The following is a 21,975-nucleotide window of genomic DNA, read 5'->3' on the forward strand; positions in this document are numbered from 1 at the left end:
TTGGTAATATAGCTTGATATCTGGTATTGTGATGGCTCCAACTTTGTTCTTCTTTCTTAGGATTGATTGCTGTGGCTATTCAAGGGTTTTTGTTTTATTTTTATTCCAGATGAATTTTTGGAGAGTTTGTTCTAGATCTTTGAAATGTGCCATTGGTATTTTAATGGGGATTGCATTGAATTTGTAAATTTGGGTAGTATGGACATGTTGAATTTGTAAATTTGGGTAGTATGGACATTTTAATGATGTTGATTCTACAAATCCATGAACATCGTATGTTCTTCCAATTGTTTATGTCTTCTTCTATCTCTTTTTTCAATGTCCTGTAGTTTTCCAAGTACAGGTCTTTTATCTCCTTAGTTAAGTTTATTCCTAGGTATCTCAATTTTTTGGTGCAATGATAAATGAGATAGTTTTTTCCTTTCTCTTTCTGTGAGTTCATTATTGGTGTATGAAAAGGCCATAGATTTCTAGGTGTTAATTTTATATCTTGCTACATTGCCAAATTCATTTCTTAGGTCTAATAGTTTTTTATGGAGTCTTTGGGTTTTCTATGTATAATATCATGTCATCTTGAATAAGGACAGTTTTATTTCTTCTTTTTCAATTTGGATGCCTTTTATTTCTTCTTCTTGTCTGATCATTATGGCTAGCTCTTCCAGTATTATAGTGAACAGGAGTGGTGAAAGTGGGCATCCCTATCTTGTTCCTGTTCTTAGGGAAATGAATTTAGTTTTTGCCCATTAAGTATGATGTTGGCTGTAGGTTTGTCATATAAAGCTTTTATTATGTTAAGGTACAATCCTTCTATTCCCACTTTGCTGAGAGTTTTGGATCAAGAAAGGGTGTTGGATTTTGTCAAATGCTTTTTCTGCTTCGGTTGATGTGATTATGTGATTTTTGTCTCTCAGTTTGTTTATGTGATGTCTCACATTTATTGATTTGCGGATATTGTACCATCCTTGCATCCCTGGAATAAATCCCACTTGTTCATGTTGTATGATCTTTCTAATGTACTGCTGAATTTGATTTGCTAGAATTTTGTTGAGGATTTTAGTATCTATGTTCATCAAGGACATTGGCCTGTAGTTCTCTTTTTTGTTGTTGTCTTTATCTGGTTTTGGGATTAGGGTAATGCAGGCTTCATAGAAAGAGCTTGAAAGTGTGCCTTCCTCTTGAATTTTTTGGAATAGTCTAAGGAGGATAAGTTCTTTGAATGCTTGGTAGAACTCCCCTGGAAAGCTGTCTGGACCAGGGCTTTGGTTTGCTGGAAGATTTTTTGATCACTGCTTCAATTTTTTCGGTAGTTATTGGCCTATTCAAGTTTTCTGATTCTTCTTGATTGAGTTTTAGGAGCTTGTATTTTTCTAAGAATATGTCCATTTCATCTAGGTTGTCTATTTTGTTGGAATAGAGTTGTCCATAGTATTTTTTCATAATCATTTGTGTTTCTGTGGGATCGGTTGTTATTTCACCTCTTTCATTTCTGATTTTATTTATTTGGGTCCTCTCTCTTTGTTTCTTGGTGAGCCTGGCTAGAGGTTCATCAATCTTGTTTATCCTTTCAAAGAACCAACTCTTGGATTTGTTGATCTTTTGTATTGTTTTTTTGGTCTCTATGTCATTTATCTCTGCTCTGATCTTTATTATTTCCTTCCTTCTGCTTATGCTGGGCTTCTCTCTCTCTCTCTCTCTCTCTCTCTCTCTCTCTCTCTCTCTCTCTCTCTCTCTCTCTCTCTCTCTCCCCTTTATGTTGTAGGTTTAGATAATTTATTACCATTTTTTTCTTGTTTTTTGAGGTAGGCCTGCAGAGCTATGAACTTCCCACTCAAGACTGCTTTCACTGTGTCCAATAGATTTTGGATTGTTGTGTTTTCATTGTCATTTGTTGTCATGATGCTTTTTATTTCTTCTTTAATCTCTTTGGTAACCCAATCATTGTTTAATATCATGCTATTTAGTCTCCATGTGCTTGATTTTTTTGGATTGTTTTTATTGTAGTTGATTTCTAGTTTTATGCCACTGTGATCTGAGAAGATGCTTGATATGATTTCTATCTTCTTGAATTTGAAGAGACTTTGCCTGTGTCCCAATATATAGTATATCTTTGAAAATTACCCATGTGCACTTGAGAAGAATGTATATTCTGTGGCTTTGGGGGTGAAATGTTCTGAAGATATCAATTAATTCCATCTGGTCTAGTGAGTCATTTAGGATTGACGTTTCTTTGCTGATATTTTTGTTTAGAGGATTTGTCCAGTGGTGTTAGTAGACTATTTAAATCCCCTAGTATGACTGTATTGCTATCAATCTCTCCCTTGATATCCTCCAGAAGAATATTTTATGTATTTGGGTGCTCCTGTATGGGTGTATATATATTTACCATATCTTATATATAACAAGAATTATATCTTCTTGTTGAATTGCTTCCTTTTATATTATGAAGTGGCTTTCCTTATCTCTTGTTATGGCCTTCACTTTGAGGTATAATTTGTCAGATAAAAATATTGCTGCTCCAGATTTTTTTGTTTTGTTTTTTCATTTTCATTTGCCTGAAAAACCTTTTTCCATCCCTTTGTCATCCGTCTGTGTGAGTTCTTTGTTCTGAGGTGGGTTTCCTGTAGACAGATATATGGGTCATGTTTTCTTATCCATTCAGCTACTGTATGCCTTTTGAATGGGACATTTAATCCACTTACATTTAAAGTTATTATTCATAGGTACTTGTTTGTTGCCATTTATATTCTTTATGCCTGTGTTCCTTCTTCCCTTCCTATTTCTTCTTTTTACAACAGACTCTTTAGCATTTCTTGCATTGCTGGTTTGATGGTAATAAACTCCCTTAGTCCTTTTTTGTCTGTGCAGCTCCTGATTTCACCTTCAATTTTGATTGATAGCCTTATTGGGTATAGTATTCCTGGATTCAGACTCTTGCTTTGCATGACTTTGTATATTTCATTCCATTCCCTTCTGGCCTGATGTGTTTCTGTTGAGAAATCAGTCGATAGTTTTCTTGCTTCTTTAAGCTTCTACCAGGCTTATCAGACACATCTCCCACCTTGGGTCACACCCATCACCTGCTTTTTGTGTTTTGTTCATGAGATTCAGGGGCTTGGGAAGGAAAGCCAGGGACCATATTTTGTCTCTCCTAAAGGTTTGAGATAGTTTTATTTAGGTCATCATTGCAACCCAGTGATGTTTCTCTTCATACTACATGCACTGCATAATTTCTGGGTGTAACATACTCCATCAGATTCTGCAGCCTCTGCTTTTCAAATTATCTTCACTCACCCCAAATACTTCCATTGAGCTCCTCGACAAATCCCTGGCAATCAATGACCTAGACTCAGAGTTAGGAGGCCTACTGACCCTCTTTAAGCTTTTCTCCTCTGGAAAATGAGATGGTTGGACCAGATGATGCCCAAGGTTTCATTTGACCCCATGTAATAGTATGGGTCTATACCTACTATCTAATCTAGCAAAGATGGCTGCATCAAACAGGGCATGTCCATGTTTCTTCCTTTCCAGGCCTAAATGCTTTGATATCTAAGTGCATTCTTTTCTAATTTCTGTTTAGAAAGCATTAACTAAGCATTAACTAAGCTTTCTGATTTAGAAAGCATTAACTAAGCAGATCACCTCATGGCATTGTAAAAATATTTTATTGCCTCTCAAGTGTGTCATACAATTTTTCACCTCTGTAATTTCATTATTAATACTATTCCAGGAAGGGAATGGGCTCCCTATTGTCTTCCCTGTTCATATTCAGCCATGAATTTTTGGCTTGGATTCCTTCATGATGCCTTTTCTGAGGACTTGAGCTTAGAAGTGGTAGCTCCCTTCTTGAACACCTATGATTCATTTTGGTAATTAATAAGATACCACCTTGCCATAGATCCTCAATTGCTCTAGCTGGTATTTAAATAATTTATTGATATTTTACTTCCTACATGCTTTGTTCTTAAGTCCATTTATGAATAGATTTAGTCTTTAAAAAATCTTTTCCCTATTGAAACATGATAGGCACTCAGGAATTATAGCTGATTTGAACCATTAGACTTTTATTATAGATTTTATCATTCTGAGTATAAAAAATGTAACTCAAGCTGATTTATCTCTGTATTTTATTGATTGATCAGTGTTTACAAAAAAAATTAAAGACCTTGGTAAGAGATTAAATATGACTTTCAAAGTTGAATAAACCCACATTTGCAGTAGTTACACAGTAAATCTGGCAGTGTTTTCTTTCTGACTATAGAAAATGAACTTTTGTCCTTTTAAAAAAATTCAATTTATCAACCTGCTTTGCTCTTTTCTGAACCAAATGGTTCATTTGGGACTCAAAAACCAAATAAATACATGGATTCTAACATATAGTTTGGACTTAACTTGAGCTCAACCTTCACCATCTTGTTCCAAAAATCTGTGCTACTTTAAAAAAAATACATAAAATCATCAAGGCACATCTGTGAAGTCCAGCAACATAGAAATAAGAGTGAATGAGATCCATCTGAGGAACTTTGTCTTCTTTAGTTGTTTCTTCTCTAATCGGTAGAATCTAGAACACAAAGCCCTACTAAAAACTAAAAAGTGATGTCCTATTTCTTCTTTCTTTCCTTACTCAGCCTTTTATCATTACATTTCCTCTATATTTTCCATTTTAAAACTCTAGAACTGACAGACTTATGTTACTAAAACTGATGTATCTGTGCTTTTTAAGTCCTTTTTAGTGGACACTTCAGGCATTTTGATTTTTTATATATTTTTTTATTGATTTCAAAAAGAGGAATGAAGAGGAAGAGAGATAGAAACATTAAGGATGAGAAATAATACCCCCTACTGGGCATCAAGCCTGCAACCCAGGCATGTGCCCTGACCAGGAATCAAACTGTGACTTCCTAATTTATGGGTTGATGCTCAACCACTGAGCAACAATGGCTAGGCAATACTTCAGGCATTTTAGATTTGTAAAATGGTGGTGTTTATATATACTGACTTCAATACTTGGGAAGACAACACATTTAGAAATTGTAGTTACATCTTAAAATTCTATCACCAATACAGCTACCTTATTCAGAGCACTTTATATTGTTCAAAACACCATGGTTATCATTGTAAGAAAAATAAATTTATCTCCATTTAAAGAAAGGCGACTAAAACATACAGAACTTTGGCATCAGCTCCTTAACTACAGCCCATCGGTGGGAAACCAGGATTGCTATTTGGACTGATCGCTAAATCAAATGAAAGGTTTTCCTAGAAGAGGGAGGAGAAATGACAATTTGGAACACAGTTCCTTCGGTGCCCTTTTAAAAATACTTTTCCCTGGCAAAGTCAAGGAGAATTAAAGTGAAAGACATGGAGGGTTAATACCAAATCAGAATGGATATGTGGCCACTACTGCTCTCTTAGCCCCTAGAGAAAAGGTATAGATGTAAACCTTTAGGCAAAAATGGAGGTTTCCCACCAACCTGTGTCTGTGTGAGAAAACACAAACACACACACAGCTTTGCTATAAATAAATAAAGGTATAAATGTGCTTTCTAAATGTATGCCTGATAACAGAGTCTGGTTCTGATGTGGTGAGGCTGGCTGTCCTGGCCACAACAGAATTCTCTGACAATGGGTAGGGCTGCTGAGAAAGTGTGAACCCATTACTGGAAATAGGTAGAGGTGAAAGGACCATCTGGTTAGGACACAGTGAAAGATATTTTGAATATTCAATTGATGTGCTGTCCAATCAGTTCTAGTCATGTGAAGCAATTAAAATTAAAATTAACTAAAATAAAATGAAATTAGAAATTTAGTTCCTCAGCTTTGTTAGTCCATTGCAAGCGCTCTATGGTCATGTGTGTGTAGTGGCTTCTATAGAAGACAGGACAGAAAACATTTATGTCATTACAAAGAGTTCTATTGGATAGTTCTACTATAAGCCCTGGTTGTACCATGTGAAGTAATGTTATGTAGTTCAGAAGCATATGTAAGACATGGTGTCTGTTTTCAAAGATCTTATAATCTCCTTGAAAAGATGGAATAAAATGTGTGATGTGGCACAGGTCAGCATCTCACAGCATGGATGTGATCATCTAATGCCATCATTAGTAACCTATCACTTTTCCTGTTGAGGGTATTAGAGATCGGGCAATCTAGCTGTGATTGGTCACTAGCTACTAAGATAGCATGGCAAATGCAAAAGAAATTCAGACACTTTCTGAAGAGAGATAATTCTTCAAGTTGCATAATAAGGCCTACGAGTGGTTTATTTGGAACAAAAAACCAGTGGTCAGAGGTCTTTATCAATCATAAAGATAGTACAGAAATTGTCATATTTTACATAAGAGCAGTTTTGCTTGTGCATGACCCTTGGGCCTTTCTGATCTACTTAGCCATAAAAATATCGGCAACCGATGAGTCTGCTTTTTGTGATTGGTTTTTAAACTAATACTTCCAATTAGTGATTAAAAATAAGATCCAGAGCCTTAAGTCAGCTGTCTTGTTAATATAAGATTATATCAAGGTGAGGGAGTTTAGATGGCTGAATGCAAATCCATTTACACTGTTGGAAACAATTTAAAGGTATATCCTGAAGGTACTTTGTCAAAGGCAACATTTTTGTACATGAAGAATATGTTATTATTGACCAGTGACTAATAACTCCCCAGTGAAATTTTTTTAACATCTATTCATCATGATCATCAAATGCATTTATTGTGCTCTGGTGTCATTAAGCAAGCTAGAGACAATCTTCTAGGACTTTATAATCTAAGATGAAAAGCTTTGAAACAAAACCGAGGGGCATTATCCATTATGGCCCTTGGACATAATAGATACATAATTTAAACAGATACATTTATACAGCAGTCAAATCATAAGCTGAAAAGCAGCTAGACTGCTCCCTTTATGTTTTCACATTAATCATTTAGCTGGTAGTTTCAGCAGTTTGTTAGTTTGGGGATTCCTGGACAATTCTTCATGTAAGGAATGGCTCACAATAGAGGCTTAAGACTATCTGACATGAGTTCGTCCTGATACCCACATTTATACTTCAATTGCAATACTTAGTCTGTGGCTTATATTTTAATTACTAAGAACATAGCTGTCTTTCCCAGAGGATTATAATCCTTCGAAGACCTGACTGTTCTATCTTATAGTCAGCATGGGTCCACATTTATTGAACTGAAATGGACTCCAGGGCGGTCCTTATTCAATGGACTTGACTGGCAAACAGACAAACTCTGCTAACACATTACCAAAATGCCACATCTCCTTTTGAGATCTTAGTAACCTTGGGGATGGTGGTGATTTGCTATGGAGCTCCATTATTTATTTATTCATTTTATTGTCTAAAGTTTTACATATGTCTCCCTTTTCCCCAATTGACTCCTCTTGCCCCAACCCCCTCTTTCTCCCCCCCCCCCCCCGCCCGCCCATCAGCCATTCCCACCCCAGGCAAGCCCCCACAGCCCCAGTGTCTGTGACCATTGGTTATGCTAATATGCATGCATACAAGTCCTTTGGTTGCTCTCTAATGGAGCTCCATTTTAAATAGTGATTTGGAATTGCTGTTTCCCTCTAGTGGAAAAGGACCTTGACCTAGAAAGACATTCTGGTTTCAGGAAGAGGGGTATTAGGCATTACTGACTGGGGGAATATGTTTGTTCTGGGATGTTCAAAGAGAAAGAAGGACAAAACAGACAGATGATGAATAAGAAACTGAAAGAATCAGAGTTGATCTGAAACACTCCAAATTTCCAAGGCCTTTGGAGATTCCTTGCCACTCTTCCATCATAATTAGAAAATACTGACATTCAGAGCTGATTTAAATGCTTCCATCAGTCTCAAAAGAAGTGTTGCCTGATTTGGCTCTCTAACCATGCTCAGTAATTAGAAACATAAGGTCCCGTTCTGGATGTTTGCTTGGGAACCTACCCTTCCCCAGCTGTGTCACTACCCATTGGCTACAGGACTGTTATCTTCTCTTACCATCTCTCTTAGGAGCCCAAGCCCAGGTCACAGGAAGAGTATGAGGCCATGGGCATTCCTGGGAAAACTGGAGACCTTCGGCGCCACTTCAGACTTGAAAATATGAGAAAGAAACTCATTTTGCCTGCCCACTTCTTGCTGAAGCTCTATAAATCTGCATTATATTTGGAAGGCAGATAGTTCAAGTATGGTAAGATACATACTCAAATCAAGAGACAAAAGAGGGATCTTTGTGACAACTGGCTTGAAATGGCATCCTTGTTTGTTTCTGAGAAAAAGAAAGCTGTTCTGACGGCTGAGGCTAGAGTTCCTCGCAGTTTTACTGGAAAACCATGACCTTGAAAAATCTAGGATTAGAATACATTCTAAGCAGCAGCAGCAGCAGCAGCAACAGCAGAAGCAGCAGCATTTTACTTCTGACAAAATCCACAAAGAAAACAGAAAAATACTGTAATCAAGGACTTCAGCAGTCACCTAGCCTGTCAAATTAAAACATGTGGCAACCACCTGTTAAGCATCTTGAGAAAAATGTCACCTTCTTGTTTTTCTACCTGACCTAAAATCTCTTTGGAGCACATTTGCATTTCCCAATTTTTCACACTTAAACAATGCTGTCCACACTAGGTATAAAGATGACTAAGCAATTCTGCATTAAGTAACCAAAGTGAGTCCTGCCAATTTTAGAATAATTAAGTTTCTGCAGTCTAATATAAACAGTTCCAAGAACTAAATGTGGCCTACCAAAAGTATATATTACAAGTAGTCAACGCTGTGGCCAGCTGGCAGGCAGATCAACCTATTAAAGTAGAATTTTTCAGAATTCAGAGTATTATTTTTCTTTTCTCTCATTATTTTTTCTGCATCCAACTTTGTTTCTTTGGGAATGTTTTCAAATATACAAAGCAAGAAACTATTGTGGGATAGCACCGCTTGTAAACGAAGGAGCATTTCTCTAGAGAGCCTTTGGAACTCACAACAAATCATTCCCATTTCAACCCCGTCTACACAGGCAGCCAGAGCAAAAACGGAGCAAGTGAATCCAGTTTGTTTCCACTCAAGATGACCTCCAAAAAGGTCTACAGGGACCACTAGACAAATGAATGCACACATTAAGCCATTTGGCCCTACCCATTCCCCCCGCCCAGGCACCTCAAACATCTGACCAGAGATCCTTGTACTGCCTTTACCGGCTGGTTTGGTGGGCCAGAATTTAGCTAATATGGCTAAAGCCATAGGTTTAATTCCACTAGGACCTAGTTAACTATTTGAGAGAAAATAAATCCTAAATTGCCACATGTTATGACATAGATCCGGACCAGCTAGAATGGCAGATGTGGCCTGACAACTTGGAGAACATAGAGCTGGTTAGACCAACCCATCCCACCATGACCTTCAGTAGAGTGTATGGTCCAATGAATGTGAATATGTCATCACACAGAAGACCCCTGTATATTCAAGAGCATTATAAGCCCTATTGTCCTCCTTGGTGTGTTTAAACTCATGTATAGTTAGGAGTGGTTAAGGCTCTACAACCATGAAAACTTAGTAGTTTCATAATGAACACTTCCATAAAAACATTCAACAAGGGTTTTGAAATGACACTCACGTGGTAGCCATATTGTTTGGTGGGGCACATACCGTATTTTTCGGACCATAAGACGCCCTTTCCCCCCCCCAGAAGTGGGGGGAAAAAGTCCCTGTGTCTTATGGTCCAAATATAGCCTACACATATACTGTAAAAAAAAAGTTTTTTTACTTGCCCGGCTCTGTGTGCTTGCCCGGCTCTAAAATGGTTCTAAATGCTGCTGTTTACTTTACAGGGTTGATTACATGTGTTTATGACTGTGATGTTGGGTTTTAATGCACATAAAATATTTTAGGACACTATTTGTTTCAGAATCTTTTTTTCTTCATTTCCCTTCTCTAAAAACTGGTGCGTCTTATGGTCCGGTGCGTCTTATGGTCCGAAAAATACGGTAAGTTGCGGCTATGACTACCCTGCCCCAATCATGCTGGTAGTCTGATGGTAGAGATGGGCAACAAATAGCAGACACATTGGGATAAGGGTTACATAAGGAAAAACATAAACTTTGATGAAAGAGAATGACAGGAATGACCTAATAGTTTTTTGGGGGCTAGAATAAGATATACGTAGCAATAGCTTTCAGGAATGATATTCACACATATACAGATGTGTATTCATAGAGATGTGCAGGGAGCAGGAAGACCAGAGTCTGTACTCATTAAGCAGATACATATCGACTGTGTTATGTGCCAGACGCTCACTCTTCTAGGTGCTGATAAATCAAACTCCTCTCCACCTTTCTCTCCTAAAGAAGTGGGTGAGGAGTGAAGTAGTTAGTCAGGTTTGCAGGATGGCGAACTATTCTCACCCTTCCTTCCAACCTCAGGTCCCATGTGAGTAATACAAAAGCAATGATTTATCAGTCGCTGCAGGCTGGAATTTATACTGATGTAGAGAATTCACTTTAGGCCTGATCTTCACGTAGCTCAAGTAGGAGGCAGAGTGGGGCATCTTTCTAGAAGCCAACCAGCTCAGGGACCTTCTGACAGTACAAGTGTGTTTCTCACCCATCATCAAACAGAAATTTGCTGATTTAAGCGAAGCTGGTCCACATATTTTTTCAAACTTCGGTTCATGATTCCAAGAAACAAATAGTCCACAATAAATCCCCCCCCAGTGGCAGAACATCTCACAACCAACCCTTCTACTTTGAATGCCGCAAACAGACCTTTTATTTGTTGACACACAGCCTCTGGACATTCATGAAAACAAGATGTTCCCTTGCTGCTTTTTAAGTTAAACAGATTTAAGTCAGGGTCTCAGCTGAATTTCAAAAACAGATGTTCAACAGTGAAAGGGCTGAACTGACCCCAGCAATGAGAGGCTATTTCACTTGAACTTGAATATTCTTCCTTAGTAGGAGAAATGATCAAAGAAGCTTTAAAGTGGAATCAGGAGCAACCCCAGGCTTACTACTGTCTCCATTTAGTGACTGTCTTGTGGGTCTGGGAAGCTATTGGGCATCTGGGACTCTTGGTTTGGTTTTAGAGAAGAAAGATGATCTTTCTTCCACATGCCACCATCCTGTTTCTCAGTAGACCTCAGAGGTCCTCCATGAACTAGCTCCACCACTGTATCCATCACCTGGGTCCTCTTCCTCCCCTCCCTCACATGCAAGCACAGCCAGGACGATTCCTTAGTCCTGCAATAATCTAGCCCTCATGTCTGCCTCTGGACCTTTGTTCCTGCTTCCTCCTGTCTTTGGTAACTCAACATGCCCTCCACTTCTGCAAATGCCATCCATTTTTCTAGAGGCTAACTCAATCCTACCTTTTTTCTAGCCCATCCTCTCTTTCAACTGCAACATTACTATCACTGTTCTTTTTAGCAATAAGTACTATATGGCTTTGTTATTCAAATATTCAGAACATCTCCTTCTTCAGAGCAAATCTGAAGCTGCTCAGTGTCAGGGCCTACATCTCCTTTGCGACCTCCTCACAGTGCTGCGTTATTTGCTGCGCCTCTATAGATACGGGGAAATACTGACTGAGTTGGACTTATTGAAAGACTTCTGGCCTGAGAATCCAAGTTCCAAATCATGCCACAGCTGTGCCATCAGTCCTGTGCCATCAGACCAGCAAGTACCATACGATAACTGGCCTCCTTGTGGTCAGCTGGGGCCAAGTGACTAGTCCTGGCCAATGAACTGTGAACAGAAGTGTCATATCACTTCTGGGACAGACCATTGAATTGTTGGTTTGAGACCCTTCAGAGATTTCTTTTTTCCCTACTGCAGCAAGCAGCAAGATCTCCAGATAGCAGCTTTCAGCTGAGGTCCCCAAAGATGACAACGATATGGACTCGAGGCCTTAGCCTATCAGGGTTACAGAGAAAGCATGAGTGACAAACCTTTTTCTTGTTTTAAATTACTAAGCTTTTGAGTTGCTCCTGACGGCACATGGCCTTGCTTGTCATGACCGATATAGCCTCAGTCAATGCTGTTCATGATGAAAATGATCTTCTGACATTAGGTAGCACACATCTCTGTTTCAAACAGGTTCTTACTCAAGTTATCCATTTTTTATTTCACTTTTGTGACTTTCAGTGTAGACACGGGGATGGGTAGGCCAATTGGAACACTGCAGCAGGGCAGCAGGGAGTGACAATGGCTCACGTAGCACCTCCTATTTGTCACCATCTCCCTGCTCCCAATATAGAGGCCATGACTGTAGGCATCTTCACACGTGTGTTCATTCCTTTCTACCAGGAATGACAAATTCAAATAGTTTCAAGGACCAAAGCCATCAATATTTGGGAGCCTATGGGGAAATGAAGAATCTGTGCATCCCTAAGAGCATTCAACTACAAATTTTAAAAAAATCTATGCTGGGCAAAGGAAGCACATTTGCAGATCAATGTGGGCCTTAGGCTGCAGGTCTGTGACCTCTGATCTAGGGAGCCCTTTATTAATGGCCGGTCATGGGCTGAACCAGGCACTGTGCAGAGATGCAAGGGTAAACTCACGGTGAACACATATCGGGTTACAGTCCAGGTGTAGAAGTTTACTTATTCATGCAAAGGTAATGTAGCACTTACCATTTGCTAAGCCCACTTCTAACAACTTTATGAATATTGTTTTAAATCTTTCCAACAATCTTATTGTTTCCATTTGACAGATAAAAAGGCTGAGGCCCAGAGAAGGCGAGTCTTTGCTCGAGACCACAGATATAGTAAATGGTAGAGCCAGGATTTACATCCAGGCAGCCTGACCCCGGAATCTGTGCTTCTAATCGGAGTACTATGCTCCATCTCACAAGACCTGCAAATGCATCATACAGGGCAGACGGTGGCTAGAAGCGCAAGGTTGAAATGATGGTGGTAGCCTTGAAGGATTCCTGCTCCTCTACTAAAGCCCCTTCCTAGGAGCCATTTTCTGCCCAGAGGGTGTGGCCTGCTCCATGTTAGGGTGAATTCATACTTGATGTTTATAAATGAAGTAAAAATGTGTGTCTGTTTATGTCCACTTGTGCTTTGGCAAACTGAGTTATTATTTCATTTAAGTGGGTTTTGCTTTAGAAAGCAAGTCGAATTCATTCTAAAACCTTAAAAAAAAAAACACAATTTACAACACTTCACAGTGTTGGCCAATTTTTTTTATTTTTTATTTTTTTTACTTATTTAATTCAGACATTATGTTGAATCATCTAAGTTTATCTGTTTGTGTCCATCTCAGGGCAGACCCAGGTTTTGTGGGACCTGAAGGTTACTTGGTAGGCCTTCTTTAAGAAAGAGAACACACTATGGATTGTAAAAAGTTAGGCAGCAGCAGTCTGTCGAAAGGACAGGCCTTACAGCTCAAGCTCCATTGGATACATGGAAAATCCACTTTGAGTCTCTCACCTTTGATTCTTATGAGCATTCCATAAAATTATCACAGCACCCTTATTTTGACTTTAATTTTCAATTACTTCAAAACTCCAGTTATCCATTTAAAAAAAAAAATGTTTCATGAAAACCAGAATTTAGGAAACCTAACATCAGGGGCAATTGTGCATCCTTCTTCAAAGCGATTTTTCAGAAAAGTAGAATTACAGAGACAGCCAGGGCATTGCAGTGTTTTGCCTACAAACCACATAATTAAGTGTGATAGGTAGATGAGGGGGCAGAGAAATTTAAAATATTATGACTCTTCGCCAAGAGGAGGCCAGTGAAAAACAAATAAAAGTATCAAAAATCACAATTTACGTCAATGAATGCATTATTGGATTCACCAAATTTTCCACTGCATTGAACAAAACAAGAGTCCATTTGATAGGAGAGGCTGAAGGAACACTAGAATTGCTAATGCAGCCCAGACCTAATATAACACCTGGGTTGGAGAAGGTCCAATTCAATGCAGGGTGAATAAATTAATGAGTGGCTGAATATATGTTTGAAGAACAAGAAAAAAGACAGATGGTGCTAATAGTGGTTCCAAGTCTCCCAGACAACCCTAACTTACAAATGCGTCTTTTATTTCTAAACCATTAGCAAGCAATCTGGGGGAGACAGTTAGATGTGTCCCCAGGGTCTCTCATTGTAACCAATGTCTTTATGTTTATAAAGTTTGTATGTCTGTGATGGAATCAGATTCACAATCATGGACATAATATACATACAAGTGGAATTCTTTGAAAAACTGGGAGAAAATGCTTTTAGAAGCACTCCTTCCTTCCGCCTCCCACCCCCACCCCCGCCCCTGCATCTCTGGATATGATCAACACACTTTCCCCCAAACTCAGGATGCTCCATTCCATGGTATATCATTTTGGGTCATTAAATAACAGGATTCAATATTAATGTTGGCCTTTTCCATCCCTCTTGAACAAAGTGTGCTCAGCCAAAAATATTAAACTAGTCAACCGCTCTCTTCGCCTGTCAGAGAAACAGCCAGCATCCTGAAATCACAGTTCATTTGTACCAGATGGGCGTGAATATTCAGACTCCATTTGTCTCCAGCTCTTAAAGGCTGGTGTTAGAGTGAATGATAGACGTTTTGTTTTGAATTAGCAAGAAGGAGGAGAGAAAAAAAAGCCCTAAGTAATAAGTTTGGCCTAAAATATCTATTTCAGGGAATGCAGCTCTGCCATCTCCTCTAGTAAATGTTAAGTTAAAAAATCTAGGTTTAATGTGACACTAAGTTGGACCTGGGCTAGAGAGAATTGTGAGGAGGAAAATGTCTCAGATTTTTCCCCTCCCCGGATTGAGTGTTTGCTCTACTGCATCTCACAGGAGGTCTGCTGCATGCAAGTGCAAGGGGTTCACAGCTTTGTTTTGTTGAACATCCCAAAGCAGAGATTGGAAGCAGTAGGGTCTGTGTCTTTTACCTTTTACAAACTCTTCGCAGTGGGAACCTTGGGTAAGACTTGATAACTACAGAACACAATCATTCTGTCTCTCTTTAGGGCACACTCACTTGTGCTTATTGGAACCTAAGGCTGGAAGTTCTAGAAGGACTCCGTGTACCATTGTCTGTTTTCCTCCATGCTATCTTTGCCTCCCATCTCGGCGTATCCATCCAGGCACAACCTCTCGCCATCAGTAGCCATGCTAGGCAGGGGTGTGTGCTTTCATGGAGATGCCTCTTAAGGCCAGGTGTAAGTCCCTGGCCAGGAAAATGCCTTCATTTGGCCAAAGTATGTGGTGACACTGGAATGTTCTCTTACTCTCTTTATTTTATTTTTTATATTAAATATATATTTTATTGATTTTTTTTATAGAGAGGAAGAGAGAGGGCTAGAAAGTTAGAAACATTGTTGAGAGAGAAACATCAATCAGCTGCCTCCTGCACACTCCCCACTGGGGATGTGCCCACAACCAAGGTACATGCCCTTGACCGGAATCTAACCTGGCCGGGACCCTTGAGTTCACAGGCTAACGCTCTATCCACTGAACCAAACTGATTAGGGCTTACCCTCTTTATTATGAAGGTCTCCAGAATGTCAGGAAATTTTGGGCATGTTCCTCATGTCCTCTCAATCCCTCCAATGGGCCCACTGTATATTTTCCTCCTTTTGCCTCATGACAAAGATCTGAAAACAGTCCCTTGGGGTAAGTCCCTTAAGGAAGTAGTGGATTCAAGGCTTTCTCACCTATGAGCCTTGTTCTACAATCACAATCAGAAACCCATAGAAAAGACTCCTAGTGTGAGAAAGACCCCTTTACATCGTATTCGAGCAAGAGTTGGCACACTCGAACTACACAGAAGACCCAACACTTTGTCAAGGGTCCAGGGAGGCTTGTTCAGTAAAACTCAAGGAAAAGGGAAGAAAAAAAACCCTCTTTCCACTCCATCTGGAGTTTCAAGGGACTCCAAAAATATGGGCCCATCATGATTATAAAAATCTCCCATTTATGCTGTTCTAAAACAAGGGCAAAGCCTGCACACAACTCAAAACACTTCTTTCAAATGTTCATAGGAAAATTATCTTTCTCTCCAAGTCCTTTCGCTGCCTGAAATTAATGAAACACAGTCGGGAGGCACCTATGCTGGCCGCTGGCCACCATTCATTTGGATCGCCTCACCTAGGCCAACCACAGATTGCAGAACTGTTTTCTCTTGACTTAAAAATGTCTCCTTTCTCCTTACAGGTAAATAACAATTTTCATAAAAAATCACTGACTCGGGTGTCATTGACATTTTGGGTAGCTATGAAGAAAACTGGCATCTTTTTTCCTGGCTACTCAAAGAACACCGAGAGGAAAATAGAGAAGAAGGTACCTGAACAAGCTGATATCTCCAAGTTCATTATTTAAAAAATGGGTGGGGGTATGCCAAGGAGGAGGAGGAAGCTTCCAGATTTCTGATAGCCTCTTTTGCTAGTAATCAGATAATCCAAAGGAAGATCAACAGTTCCCGCTAACAAAAAAGAACTAAGGGAGCGAGAAAAAGAAAAAGAAGAAAAAAAAAGCAAGGAGTGAACTTAAAGGAAAATAAATAACACTTTAGAAAATAAAAGAGAAGTAAATATTTTTTCCCTTTTTACTTGCATCATAGGAAGGAGAAAAAATTAGGGAAATTCAGTGCTGAGGTAAGCATGACCCCAATAGATGGTGGAACCCAGAGAGAAGTTTATTATGGCTATCATGACCCATGGCCCATCTATACTCACTAGCCCCCATTCTGGCCACGCTGTGAACCCTAAAATATTTCCAATGCTTCCTCTAAAACATGTGTACTGCGGGGAGACTAGCAGGGACCAATGAACTAAGGAGGGAGTTCAGGGAGCAAAAGAGGTACATTCCCCCCAACTTGCCTCTTCACTGTCTGGACAAGACAGTATACTATGGCACCTGACTCTGAAAAGGACCTGACTAGTCCGTCTTTTGGACATTAATGGGCTAGTCCTGGGCCTCTCCCACTGTCCAGTCTGATCAGTTCTCATTGGCTGATGAAGAAAATGGTCCCAAAGGAAGGTATCAATGTGTGGACAGAAAGCTGGGGAGCCAAACACATGCTCATGAGTGGAGTTAGCTAGAACGAAGCTAAGTTGGGTAGGGTAAGCCCCCGGAATGGTTTGAGGCATATCCCACAGAAGTGAGAAAAGGAGAAGGAATAAAACAGGACCAAGACATTAGAGGAGAAAGAAATAGGTAGACATGCACATTAGCTAGTATACATGTTCTTACAAACCCTCATTAGAAGTAGCATAAAGATTTTTTTCTCCTGCCCTAGCTGGTTTGGCTCAGTGGATAGCACATAGGCCTGCAGACTGAAGCATCCTGAGTTCGATTCCAGTCAACAGCACGTGCCTGGATTCCAGGCTCAATTCCCAGTAGGGGACATGCAAGAGGCAGCCAATCAATGACTTTCTCTCATCACTGATGTTTCTATCTCTCTCCCCCTCTCCCTTCCTCTCTGAAATCAATAAAAAAATAAAATAAAAAAGAAGATTTCTTTCTTCTGTCATTTATCAATGAAACTTCCTACGTACAATTTTTGGTGGCATTTTTTAAACCACAGCTTTCCTCCCTCCATATATTCTCTGAAGATGGCCTCACCCACTGTCATGATTTTAATTCCCAAGTATATGTTATGACTATGAACATCTCTGTCTCTAGTTCTCACCTGAACTTCAGATTTGCATGTCTCTTATTTTCTATACATATGTCCTTGGGTGTCCCTTCAAGCTCAACGAGTCTCAGTGAAAACTCACTGTCCTTCCCTCTTGGTTCTTAAGCAGTGTCCTCAAGGAAAATGACCTTATCTGGGCAAGTTAATGCTATTTTCTGTCTCTTGCCTACCTCTCTGAGGAGAGCAGTAACTCTCCTGCCATCAGTTAATAAATTTTCTTTCAGCCCTCTCCAGCCTTGACCTTGACTATTTCTACCTGTTGTGGGAACAGAAGGGTGGCAAGGGAAGAGAAAGCACCACTAATAATCATTTAGATATAGTCTTAAAGCATGTAAGTTGTGGTTCAAAGGCTTCACCTAATCCATTAATTTATTCATTCATTCAGTTAGCCAGTAGCTTAATAAATATTATTAAATGTCTATTGTATACCAACCTTCTTCTGGTGCTCTGAGAAATGCAAAAGGCATACTCTTCAATTTCAAAAATTATGAAATGTCAATGGGAAATGACAGCTTTACATACAAAGGACTATAACAAACTGCAGAAAAGACAAATGCTCTGAGAGTGATAGAAATGCTAAGGGAGTTCAGATGAGGAGAATTAGAGAGAGTTCCTGTGCAATAAGCTAAATACCAGCATACTCGTGAAAGAAAATGATAGTGGGGTGTTATGGACAGAACTGTGTTCCTCCCAGATCCACATGTTGAAGTCTTAATTCCCAGCAGCTGAGAATGGGACTGTATTTGGAGATGAGGTCATTAAAGAAGTGATTTTGTTAAAATTAGGTAATTAGGATGAGCCCTAACCCGATACGACTGGTGTCCTTTAAGAAGAGGAAATTTGGAGAGAGAGACATCTGACATAAACATGCAGTGGGACGGCCATGTGAAGGCACAGGGAGAAGATGGCTGCCAAGGACAGAGCTGTCACAAGAAAACAAACATACTGACATTTTTAAAAAAATCATCACTCGAGGATATATTTATATTGATTTTGAGAGAGATAGGGAGAAAGAGAAACACTGATATGAGAAACATGAATCAGTTTCCTCCCATACACATGCTAACTGTGTATCGAACCACAAACTAGGTATGTGCCCTGACTGGGAATGAAACCCACATCCTTTCGGTGTATGGGATGACTCCCCAACCAACTGAGTCACCACCCAGCCAGGGCTGCTGACATCTTGATTTTGGACTTCTAGCCTCCAGAACTCTGAGAAAATAAATCTCTGTTTTTTCAGCCACCCAGTCTGTGGTATTTTGCTATGGTAGCCATAGCAAACTAATGCAGGGTGTAACTGATATAATCCTGAAACAATAATTGCCTAACCATGAGAAATTCCTTTAAAAACCTTTTCATCCTACCGATGCCCACTTTGGTAAAATTGTAAACAAGTGAAGTATCCTTTAGTTTCTCCATCCCTTATCTTTTAAAATCGCCTCTTCCTGCTCCCCAGGTAGACTTTCTGCTGGTAGAAGTTCTCCCCCAGCTGAGAAGAATTTGTCGAAAGTGAGGGGTACTTAATGCTTCTGACATCATCAGTGTTTGTGCAAAGGGAGCTACCCCCCTGAAGACTGACTCATCTTCTCTTCATTACCTCAAGTCACCGGCATTTTTTGCAGGAAGTAAGGACTTTATTATTGAAAGGGGACTGTTTTGCTTAAGATATTATATATATATATATATATATATATATATATATATATATATATATATAAAGAAAAAAAGAAACCCACAACAACATACTACAAAACAATTTCTTCTGAACTTGATAGATTGCCTGGTAAATAAATGATGATGGGCACTGCAGAAAGCTTGGCTTCTTGCAATGCATCATTAGGTGCAAGAATCAGGCAGAGAGGCTAGGTAATTGCAAAAAGCAGAGTACCAACTCTGCCCCCAGTCACATAAACTCTACTCACGGTTAAGCAATCAGATATCCACGTCTGAGCCTTCTTATTGATCACCAATTCTCGTGGACTTCAATTGGGTGAACTTGGAATGTTTTAATGATACCTGGTATAAAAGAAAAATGGAAACACAATTAAGCGGAATAAACTTTTGTTAATATAAACTATATATTATAAAATATCACTTTTCCTCATGTACTAGTGTTAGTTAGAACTTAAAGGGGAAATGAGGCATAGATATGAATATATATTGTGCATTTTAAGGAAAATAAATACAATTATTACAGAATCAATCCCTAAAATATTCTAAATCATAGGGCAGAGAAGGTTTTTATAGTTAATACAAAACAGAGAGTACTATACATGCCAATAGTCCAAGGTAAATGCCTTAGAACAAGGTCAAGGACACCCCCTCTCTAAGCTCAACCTTCAAGCCTTCTAAGCTTCAGACATCAAAGACCCTTTGCTTTGCCCAAGGTCTTCTGCTGTTGATGGTTAGGGACTGAACCAGTTGGTAGAAGAAGAGGCACCGAAGGATTACAAATAATAATAGAAATATGCTAGTAGAGTTAACTCTCTTGCAACTGGAAACACAGCAATAAATATTTAACATCAGACCAAAGAATTAATAACTGTGACAATAAGTGACCATCACACTCCTAAACTCCTGATACTACAAGGGATGCAAATTAGTATGGGTGTGGAAATGGCAGCTTTGGCCTTTTAATGCTTGCCTTTCAGTCAGTAGAATAATGTGAGTCTCAACTGGACCTTAAGAACATACCTTGCTTTCCCCACCCCCACCTTTGTCATTTTGCACTGGAAGAAAATAAAAATTCACAGAGGTCAAGGGATTGGCTTGAAATAGTACTGCTAGAAATTGGTCCTGGAGTCCTAGACTCTCATTTCAGGTTTCACAGGTAAACAAACAACAAATCAAACAAAAACCTGCCTAGTGTGTTACCTATGGTTTGTATGTGTCTGAGGAAGGCTGGTTTGCAAACTAGGAATCGGGGCTCCTAAGGTAGTCAGCAAACCAGGTGCTCCCCTTTCCTTACTGAGGAGTCACTCGGGCTCCCTTTAGCTCTCTTCCCTGCATAACTTCCATCGCTTCTTACTCATCCCAAATGCATGCACCAATTATTGTGTTGTCGAAACAGCTAATGTACCTTGCTTAGCATTCAGGGATGTGGGCCCTGACTTAACAGAGCCAGAAATCTAGTTAGAGTGATAAAATGTATAATTATTCTTCTAAGTTACAAAGCCAGAAAGTGGTAAGAGCTCCAAATCCCATTTAAATTCCTTTTCTTTTACCGCAGGCCAAATTCTGGAGGCCTTTTCTATAAATCTGAGAAGGGGACAAGAAAACCCATGCACCATCCCCAACTGGAAAGCTTGCCTAACCCTGGTTCTGAGCTCCCCCCCATCCCCCCCCCCCCCCCCCCCCCCCGCCAGCGCCCAGTAGGGCATTACAAAATGAATAATGAGTGAATGAATAAACAGAAACCATGAACAGGTTTCAGGGAAGATTGTGAATTCCCCGAAACTGGAGGCCAAATTTTGTGTGCTTAAGCTTTCATTAGCTTTTGCTGATTTCCCAAAGCAGTCTCGGCTCCTTCCCTCCCCCCTTCCCCAACTAAGAACCTCTTGCTCAGGGATCTGAAGAGTAGCAGAGGATGGAATTTAGATGAGACAAATTACAAAGTGTGTTCCTATGAGTAACTTTATAAACAAATACTGCTTTAGTGCCCTCTCTGTGCCAAGGAAAGGGCATACATCAAGGAGCAATTAGCCATTGTACTTGGTCTCGTGGCACTTATACTGTGCTATCACCCTAAAGGGGGATTCTCAGACTGGCTGCATATCAGCATCTTCGGGGGACGTTTCTTTAAAAAAAACATACACACACCAAAATATATGGAATATGCACCTTAAAAAATTTCCTACATTGGAATGCCGGTGTGGATGATACTACCCACCCCATGAGGCCTCCCACCCTTGACCCTCAGACTGCAGTGAAGGCTAGGAGATCAGAAGAAAGCAAGGAGCTACCTGTCTGGATTGTAAAGGAACACACAAAAATTCACAGTACCTTTGGTGGGGAACTCAAGTTAACATATTTTTTTTTTTTTTTTTTTTTTTTTTAGCTTTGGCCATACAGTTAATAGGCGTGGTAGTTAATGCACTAAAAAGCCATTGTTCCAGCAACCTTTGTGCCCCAGGAGGACCGCAAGCAACCAAGATGGTATCTAATTCAGTGTGCTCCAGGGAGAGAACGTCCAGTCAGCAGCACAGGACACAGATAAGAGTCCCCAGTCAGCAGATGAGGGGATGCTAGGAAAAGCGCCAGACTGCAGCTTTTATCTGATTAACCCTTTTCCCTGAATTCCAACCCCTTACCTACTTTTCTTCTGAATCCCAAACTCTTTACCTACACGTTT

General features: G+C 39.7%; 1 protein-coding gene across 6 annotated transcripts in view; it reads right to left on the bottom strand.

Moving 5' to 3' along the window:
- The window catches only part of CALD1 (caldesmon 1), a 185,642-nt gene that overhangs the window by 109,022 nt on the left and 54,645 nt on the right, over nucleotides 1-21,975 (bottom strand). For all 6 annotated transcript variants that reach the window (XM_084896595.1, XM_084896596.1, XM_084896598.1 and 3 more), the window contains one exon: nucleotides 19,547-19,640. The gene's annotated coding sequence lies outside the window, so the exon portion shown is untranslated. The remainder of the gene's footprint in view (nucleotides 1-19,546; nucleotides 19,641-21,975) is intronic.

This window comes from Pipistrellus hanaki (genome assembly GCF_964339955.1).
Source record: "Pipistrellus hanaki genome assembly, chromosome: 10".
NCBI classification, from domain to species: Eukaryota; Metazoa; Chordata; class Mammalia; order Chiroptera; family Vespertilionidae; genus Pipistrellus; species Pipistrellus hanaki.